Genomic DNA, 10,983 nt, shown 5'->3' with positions numbered 1-10,983 from the left:
GCCGTACTCGAATGAAGACCAAAACCTTGATATCCAAAACATCGATTCTCACTTCTGAACTCATTGTTCTGAATCTTAAAACAGGTGGGACTCTTGAGAAGTATTCAGGAAAAAGGTTCTTCCTTTTTTTAAACAGAATCTTTCTTTTATTTTAGAGAGAGAATAATTATAAGATCAGAAAGGGAGATTCTTTCTCCTGTATACCTCTAAGGCTGGGGGAGAATCTTACATTCTACCCCACTTGAAAAGTGCGAGATGTCCTCATCTCGCAAGGTAGAGGACAACTCTTTTTCTTAAGATCCAATTTATTCTGGGGTTCCTTATATTCTGGTCAACCCAACAGAATACGGGGATAATTATCCCTTATATAGAACTCATCATTAAATAAATTCATTTCAGATCATATCATTCATATCTTTAACACGATAATGGTCCATCAGATCGAAATTTTTTCTTTCTGAACATTCCTCCACGGGAATTTCAGTCAAGCAAGTTTTCAATTTGTCATCCCTTAACTTGATATACCGAGTCAAGTGTTAACAGTAGTACTTTGACAGCACAATCCACTAATCTCATAGTGATTTGTTGAAATCATTATCATCATTTATCATTACAGGGACTCGTCCCATTCATCCTCATTGCGGTTTTGCTCAAGTTATTATATTTCAACTAAATTTCAAAAATCATCATTTTTCAATCAGAATCCCAATCAATTCATCAGTTCCCAAACAGAATTAAAAATCATATCAACCACATTCAAATTCATCATCTGGATAGCATTAACGCTTATAATTTCAAGTCTTAGATTTACTCGTATATACTGTCAGTAAAGAGCTGCAGTTATACTCTCGGTATATACGGATAGTCACGGCCCTTGGAATTATAAGGTAAATACCATCATGTCTAGGCCTCAAGCAAGTCAAGGATTCTATATAATTGCGGTACTTCCATCTGAAGACCCAATTACCAAATTACGAATTTCAATTTGAATATCAAATTGTATGAATTATATCACACAATTACAACCTTTTTGTGTTTCTTGATAAATTTCTGACCTATTTGTCTTCTCAATTGATCTTTATTAACCAAATGCTCTGATACCAACTGTGAGATCCCCCTGTTCCCACCGAGCAACGGATTCGGGTACTAGCAGCGGAAGTAGCACTTCTCGCACGGGACAGGGGTCCCACATTCGGGGCCTCGTCCACGGATATCCGGACAAGAGACTAATCCGTCGGTTTTTCCAAAACCGAACCCGGAAAAAACTTCCCTTACCCGGAAAGCACGGGCGATTCCACCAGGATAATTTTTTTTACTCTAACGTAGTCAAGATCATTACTGATCACGCTGATCCAACTGCACCTATAAAGATACTCGGTCGGATCAAGGAAGAAACTTGCACTTGGATCATTGGGATCAACGCTTTTTTCCCCATCAAGAGGCACAGCCGTTGATTCCTATCCATAGAACAATTACTATCCGGGACTTACTTCATCTATCGTAATAATAGAAATTGAGTCTCGGTTTACGGATCCATCAGTCCAGCCTAACCCCATCCGATCCCATGGGTTAGCCAACCGCCCAACCACTGTAGTGATGGGATCCAATTTGGAATTTGGTTAGGTTTTGTCCCGGGTACCAAGGAAAAGAGTTCCAAGGCCCCCTAGCCGGAAGTTCATGCAACATAAAATTAGGCACACCACTTACACACCCAATATGAAATTGCCTTTTTCTTATCATCAGCTAACTTTAAAACAATCCTTTAATGAAACCATAGTACCACTGATCACAGTCTTCCAATTTATCCGGTTGATCCTCAAATTTCCCATCATTCCTTCATCAGAGTATCTATGGCATCATTGGCAACTAGAACGCTCACCACCTGTCCACTCAGAGGCCGTTTCCATAGTTCCTAGCCCATAATACTCGGCAATATAATCACTTATCAAAATGGACTCTCGTTGAAGATCAGCAAGATCAACCAACAGATCCATATAAAAGAGCCATGGACTCATCCGTTGAGGACCAGCAAGGTCAGTCAACCAGATCCATGCCCGGTTTCACAAAACAACTCTTACTCCTTGTTCCAATATCTTCCTCGATGCACGCGTGGGTAGGGCCTAGGCGACCCAGAGCCTGAGCACCGTATGGTCAGCACCCTCTAGGATCCTTCGCAGGTGACCTAGCGCTTCACTCATAGGCCGCTTCCTTGGTCCCTCATCCACCGTACCGGAAGCTCACCATTTTAATCGAACCGAGGCTGGTCAAGACCTCGGTCGACCTTGCTACGCGAGACGTCCTCCATTGACTCTCCGTCAGCAGTTGCAACTTTATCAGTTAGGTCTCCACGACCTTAATCACAAGACGGTCAAAATGCTTCCCCAGCATTCTTGACATAAAACAGCCATTTACAAACAGCATTTACAAACAGTTTACAAATACAGTTTCTATATTAACTCTCATTTTTCCACATTATCCCTCATTAATCCACATTATTTATTCCACATTCCATGTATATGTGTACTCATCCAATCACCTCCTTTTCCATCTCTTCACTTCAGATTCCTTCACATCACATATCATATATTCACATCCATATCCACATCCATACATCCACATCCACATCCACATTCACATTCACATCCATACATCCACATCTACATGCTTATCTCCATTTTCACATCCTCATTTATACATCCACATCCCATATCCACATTCATACATACACATCCATATCCACATCCACATCCACATCCACATTCACATCTATGCATCCACATCTACATGCTTACCTCCATTTTCACATCCTCATTTATACATCCACATCCCATATCCACATTCATACATACACATCCATACATCCACATCTACATCCACATACATACATACATACATCCACATCCACATTCCACATTCACATCTATACATCCACATCTACATTCACATTCACATACATACATCCACATCCACATTCCACATTCACATCTATACATCCACATCTACATTCACATACATACATCCACATCCACATTCCACATTCACATCTATACATCCACATCTACATTCACATTCACATACATCCACATCCACATCCACATTCCCATACATCCACATCTATACATCCACATTCCACATTCACATCTACATTCACATTCACATACATCCACATCTACATTCACATTCACATACATCCACATCCCCATTCCCATTCACATCTATACATCCACATCTACATCCACATACATACATACATCCACATCCACATTCCACATTCACATCTATACATCCACATCTACATCCACATTCACATACATCCACATCCACATTTCCATTCACATCTATACATCTACATCTACATCCACATTTACATCTATGCATATACATCTTCATGCATATATCCATTTTCATGTTCATACATCCATACTCCCATCTCCATATCCACACATCCACATACATACATCCATTTTCACATTCCCATTTATATAACCCCATATACCTTCACATCTAATCTTTTACATCACATCCATTCTCGCCCTATCACAACCCATATACATCTTATCCTATCACATACACTTCTTACCTCATCCCCCCATACACATCTTAATTCATCTTATCACATCCTAACTTATTTCATAAGCATCTTATCACCTCTTATCACACCTCTTATCACATCCTTTCACTTTCCATACGCATCTTATCAATTCTTATCACATCTCATACACCTCTTATCACATCTTATCACATTTCATATCTTTTTTTTTAAAAAAAAGAGAATTCTTTTATTTGATATAAGATTTCTCTACACATTTATTTATACATAAATTCCATTTAAGGAGACTAACACTTTCGAAATTAAAATCAATCTTTTATGCATCTTCTTATGCATGATTTCAATTTGGTAGGGAATTATACTTTTAGAATAAAAGAATTTCTCTTATGCATCTAAGTTAAGCATAAAATCCATTTATGAGGAAAATCATACTTTTAGTATAAAAAGAATATCTTTTATGCATACCTATATGCATGAAATCCAATATGATAAAAGTAACACTTTTGATATAAAAATTTTTCCTTTATGCATACTTCTATGCATGAAAATTAAAAATGATAAAAGTAACACTAAAAATTTTCCTTTATGCATACTTCTATGCATGAAAATTAAAAATGATAAAAGTAACACTTTTGATATAAAAATTTTCCCTTATGCATACTTTTATGCATGAAAATTAAAAATGATAAAAGTAACACTTTTGATATAAAAATTTTTCCTTTATGCATACTTCTATGCATGAAATAAAAATGGTAAAAATAACACTTTTGATCTAAAAATTTATCCATTATGCATACTTCTATGCATGAAATAAAAATGGTAAAAATAACACTTTTGATATAAAAATTTATCCATTTTGCATACTTCTATGCATGAAATAAAAATGGTAAAAATAACACTTTTGATATATGCATAATATTAAAATTCAATTTCTCCATGATTGTAATGAAATTCTTTCAATTAATCTAGGATGATAATTCCTAGAATACGGTAGGAAGTCCTCTTTTTATGCTTTGAATGAGATTATTTTATGCATAATTTTTATAAAAATTTTGCCATAGCTCCGCTGCTATGACTGATAAATCTCAATTTTTCTAAGGGATAATACTTATCATTAAGAAAATAATTAAAATGATCTCTAATTGGATTATTAATCCATAATGGATTGAATCATCAATATACATAAACTAAAAGCATAGAAAAAAGCCATTAATTTGGCCTCAAGCATAGCTTAATCTTGGGTTAAGGAAAAGCTTTATGAAAGCTTGATTTGGATTGAGAACGGGTCATGAGTATAACCATTTCTTGAGTGAGAGAGAGAATTTACATAAGAATCATTAGAATTTAAACATAAATGAAAATTAACTTCAATAGCATTTATTAAATTATGTAACTCTTCACTACTATTCAAACTTCAATAGCATTTAAAAAAAAACCATACCAATTAAACTTCTCAAGCTTGAGAGGGGTTGAGAAGAGAGAAACATTGAGAAATTATAGAAAGATCAATATTCACTAATTACCTTACAACTTGCTTGATTCTTTGTTCACGGTAGAGGCCCCCAACCAATCAATTGGTTAAGTATGTTGATGGAGCCACTAATGGGGATTGAAGAAAGAGGGAAGCTCCAAAAACTAGTGAATTATTAAATGAATTCACAGTTTCTGGCTTAAGTGGAGTAGAGTAACGATGCATAAACACTATATATTTTTCAACAAGGGGGAGGCTTCTATTTATAGGAAAAATTGAGCTCCTAACCAGACCAACTGATTCTAGAATTTTCTAAATCAGTTTGGTCAATATTTGACCATTTTTAGATCAATTAAGCTAACTTTTTAGAACTAGACTTGAATGAGGAGAGAGGAGAGATAAAATATCTCAATTTTTATGAGTTTAAAACTCATTCAAGCATGTGAAATATGCACCTCCTTTAAAGAACTCCCCTTCCTTACATATGTGTCATAATGGAATCATTTTAATATTGCTCATAGTTTTTTTACTAATAAACCTTGTACATTTTCAACTCTTCATCTTATGTGAAATATGCACCTCCTTTAAAGAATTCCCCTTCCTTACATATGTCATATTTTTAATATTGCTCATAGTTTTTTACTAATAATCCTTGTACATTTTCAACTCTTCATCTTATGTGAAATATGCACCTCCTTTAAAGAATTCCCCTTCCTTACATATGTCATATTTTTAATATTGCTCATAGTTTTTTACTAATAATCCTTGTACATTTTCAACTCTTCCTCTTATGTGAAATATGCACCTCCTTTAAAGAATTCCCCTTCCTTACATATGTCATATTTTTAATATTGCTCATAGTTTTTTACTAATAAACCTTGTACATTTTCAACTCTTTATCTTATGTGAAATATGCACCTCCTTTAAAGAATTCCCCTTCCTTACATATGTCATATTTTTAATATTGCTCATAGTTTTTTACTAATAAACCTTGTACATTTTCAACTCTTCACCTCATGTGAGCATTTACTCATTTTTGGGTATTTTCTTTTTACAAGTTGGATTTATCTCCTCCCTACACATGGATTGATGCTATTGGTCCATAGGAACCTTAATTGGACCATAGTCTAAAGATTTCTGAAAATCTAGACCCTTAGGCTAAGGTTCTTTATAGCTATTTTCAATTAATTTCAATTGCACATTGGAAAATTCTTTTTGAATTTCTGTTTCAGGAAAACTCATCTGAATTAGAAGAGATATTTTTCTATCCAAAAATATTCAAAATCTGAATATTCTCTCTCTAGAATATTTTTCTCTCTCTAGGCTAAAACAGATAGAAACAAGGTCTTTATATTTCTGAAGAGGGATTGATTACAGGGAAAGATACTAGACATCAAAAGGGGGTGGGGGAGGAATCTTACATTCTACCCCACTTAAAAAAATGCGAGATGTCCTCATCTCGCAAACTGGGATAATTTCGCAAGATGCACGAATATGAGACTTAGAGAAAAATTTTAATCAAGATTAACCACCAAGATAAGTCTTAAAGAGAGCAAGATTCAAAATACGAACAAGATTTAAACTTTATTCATTCTCGGAACTTATACAGTAAAGATAGAGGAACTCTTTACACTTCCATAAGCCCGTCCATCATATGGTCACAAAAGCAGTCCTCACAAGCTGCACAAGTATAAGGTAACTCATCTATGGGAATGATTCTGTGGGTTATTGCTGCGCCTATCTCAGTGGTATGAGGTGTTCTAAGAAAAGGACCTCTGAGAGGCAAGCCAAAAACGGGGTAAAGGCATATCTTCTCATGAGGAAGAAAACACGCCAGTAAGAAGACCCGCTCAGAAAACCCAGGATGTCTTGATCTCATGACGCAGTAGTATCGGGGACCCAAACCCAAAGCTTCAATAACCATGGCCAAGCGGACATTGTTACGGAAGTGCTGCTGACCCCAGGGTGTTACCCTAGTTATGTCTTGATAGGTCCGCCATTTTGTCTGCGCTACAGAAGTTCCCAAGTGAGGGAAAAGTGAGCGCTCATACTGCTCTATAAAATCTTTCTTCACAGACTCCCTTGCGTCTTGAAGGTGAGAAATCATCATGGATAAAACTAATTCTTGTTGCCAAGCCATGAAGGAGATTAAGAAAGAAAGGAGATCGATGGAAGTAAGATTACTGTGAACGACAAGTAAAAGTTACGACTTATATAAAGGAAGGAGCTAGCGTAACTTAGAAGCCAACGGTAACTTGCCACTGAAGTTTTACCGTCTTTCCATGATTTGGGTTTGGCACATTTTTCTATAGAAGGCATTCAAAACTTTGAGATGAGGAGATAAAAGAAGTTCGTAAGCTAAATCACCTACTTTCTTTGGTCCACAATATCTGGGAGATAACTTCTTCCCAAGAGATAAAGAACTTCTTTTGGGCCGTACTCGAATGAAGACCAAAACCTTGATATCCAAAACATCGATTCTCACTTCTGAACTCATTGTTCTGAATCTTAAAACAGGTGGGACTCTTGAGAAGTATTCAGGAAAAAGGTTCTTCCTTTTTTTAACAGAATCTTTCTTTTATTTTAGAGAGAGAATAATTATAAGATCAGAAAGGGAGATTCTTTCTCCTGTATACCTCTAAGGCTGGGGGAGAATCTTACATTCTACCCCACTTGAAAAGTGCGAGATGTCCTCATCTCGCAAGGTAGAGGACAACTCTTTTTCTTAAGATCCAATTTATTCTGGGGTTCCTTATATTCTGGTCAACCCAACAGAATACGGGGATAATTATCCCTTATATAGAACTCATCATTAAATAAATTCATTTCAGATCATATCATTCATATCTTTAACACGATAATGGTCCATCAGATCGAAATTTTTTCTTTCTGAACATTCCTCCACGGGAATTTCAGTCAAGCAAGTTTTCAATTTGTCATCCCTTAACTTGATATACCGAGTCAAGTGTTAACAGTAGTACTTTGACAGCACAATCCACTAATCTCATAGTGATTTGTTGAAATCATTATCATCATTTATCATTACAGGGACTCGTCCCATTCATCCTCATTGCGGTTTTGCTCAAGTTATTATATTTCAACTAAATTTCAAAAATCATCATTTTTCAATCAGAATCCCAATCAATTCATCAGTTCCCAAACAGAATTAAAAATCATATCAACCACATTCAAATTCATCATCTGGATAGCATTAACGCTTATAATTTCAAGTCTTAGATTTACTCGTATATACTGTCAGTAAAGAGCTGCAGTTATACTCTCGGTATATACGGATAGTCACGGCCCTTGGAATTATAAGGTAAATACCATCATGTCTAGGCCTCAAGCAAGTCAAGGATTCTATATAATTGCGGTACTTCCATCTGAAGACCCAATTACCAAATTACGAATTTCAATTTGAATATCAAATTGTATGAATTATATCACACAATTACAACCTTTTTGTGTTTCTTGATAAATTTCTGACCTATTTGTCTTCTCAATTGATCTTTATTAACCAAATGCTCTGATACCAACTGTGAGATCCCCCTGTTCCCACCGAGCAACGGATTCGGGTACTAGCAGCGGAAGTAGCACTTCTCGCACGGGACAGGGGTCCCACATTCGGGGCCTCGTCCACGGATATCCGGACAAGAGACTAATCCGTCGGTTTTTCCAAAACCGAACCCGGAAAAAACTTCCCTTACCCGGAAAGCACGGGCGATTCCACCAGGATAATTTTTTTTACTCTAACGTAGTCAAGATCATTACTGATCACGCTGATCCAACTGCACCTATAAAGATACTCGGTCGGATCAAGGAAGAAACTTGCACTTGGATCATTGGGATCAACGCTTTTTTCCCCATCAAGAGGCACAGCCGTTGATTCCTATCCATAGAACAATTACTATCCGGGACTTACTTCATCTATCGTAATAATAGAAATTGAGTCTCGGTTTACGGATCCATCAGTCCAGCCTAACCCCATCCGATCCCATGGGTTAGCCAACCGCCCAACCACTGTAGTGATGGCATCCAATTTGGAATTTGGTTAGGTTTTGTCCCGGGTACCAAGGAAAAGAGTTCCAAGGCCCCCTAGCCGGAAGTTCATGCAACATAAAATTAGGCACACCACTTACACACCCAATATGAAATTGCCTTTTTCTTATCATCAGCTAACTTTAAAACAATCCTTTAATGAAACCATAGTACCACTGATCACAGTCTTCCAATTTATCCGGTTGATCCTCGAATTTCCCATCATTCCTTCATCAGAGTATCTATGGCATCATTGGCAACTAGAACGCTCACCACCTGTCCACTCAGAGGCCGTTTCCATAGTTCCTAGCCCATAATACTCGGCAATATAATCACTTATCAAAATGGACTCTCGTTGAAGATCATGAAGATCAACCAACAGATCCATATAAAAGAGCCATGGACTCATCCGTTTGAGGACCAGCAAGGTCAGTCAACCAGATCCATGCCCGGTTTCACAAAACAACTCTTACTCCTTGTTCCAATATCTTCCTCGACGCACGCGTGGGTATCCTAGGCGACCCAGAGCCCGAGCACCGTATGGTCAGCACCCTCTAGGATCCTTCGCAGGTGACCTAGCGCTTCACTCATAGGCCGCTTCCTTGGTCCCTCATCCACCGTACCGGAAGCTCACCATTTTAATCGAACCGAGGCTGGTCAAGACCTCGGTCGACCTTGCTACGCGAGACGTCCTCCATTGACTCTCCGTCAGCAGTTGCAACTTTATCAGTTAGGTCTCCACGACCTTAATCACAAGACGGTCAAAATGCTTCCCCAGCATTCTTGACATAAAACAACCATTTACAAACAGCATTTACAAACAGTTTACAAATACAGTTTCTATATTAACTCTCATTTTTCCACATTATCCCTCATTAATCCACATTACTTATTCCACATTCCATGTATATGTGTACTCATCCAATCACCTCCTTTTCCATCTCTTCACTTCAGATTCCTTCACATCACATATCATATATTCACATCCATATCCACATCCATACATCCACATCCACATCCACATTCACATTCACATCCATACATCCACATCTACATGCTTATCTCCATTTTCACGTCCTCATTTATACATCCACATCCCATATCCACATTCATACATACACATCCATATCCACATCCACATCCACATCCACATTCACATCTATGCATCCACATCTACATGCTTACCTCCATTTTCACATCCTCATTTATACATCCACATCCCATATCCACATTCATACATACACATCCATACATCCACATCTACATCCACATACATACATACATACATCCACATCCACATTCCACATTCACATCTATACATCCACATCTACATTCACATTCACATACATACATCCACATCCACATTCCACATTCACATCTATACATCCACATCTACATTCACATTCACATACATCCACATCCACATTCCCATACATCCACATCTATACATCCACATTCCACATTCACATCTACATTCACATTCACATACATCCACATCTACATTCACATTCACATACATCCACATCCCCATTCCCATTCACATCTATACATCCACATCTACATCCACATACATACATACATCCACATCCACATTCCACATTCACATCTATACATCCACATCTACATCCACATTCACATACATCCACATCCACATTTTCATTCACATCTATACATCTACATCTACATCCACATTTACATCTATGCATATACATCTTCATGCATATATCCATTTTCATGTTCATACATCCATACTCCCATCTCCATATCCACACATCCACATACATACATCCATTTTCACATTCCCATTTATATAACCCCATATACCTTCACATCTAATCTTTTACATCACATCCATTCTCGCCCTATCACAACCCATATACATCTTATCCTATCACATACACTTCTTACCTCATCCCCCCATACA

The sequence above is a fragment of the Cibotium barometz genome, chromosome 16 (genome assembly GCF_041138505.1).
Source record: "Cibotium barometz isolate CiBa-2024 chromosome 16, ASM4113850v1, whole genome shotgun sequence".
Taxonomy (NCBI): Eukaryota; Viridiplantae; Streptophyta; class Polypodiopsida; order Cyatheales; family Cibotiaceae; genus Cibotium; species Cibotium barometz.
The sequence above is the reverse complement of the archived record's forward strand: the minus strand, read 5'-3'. Positions refer to the sequence as shown.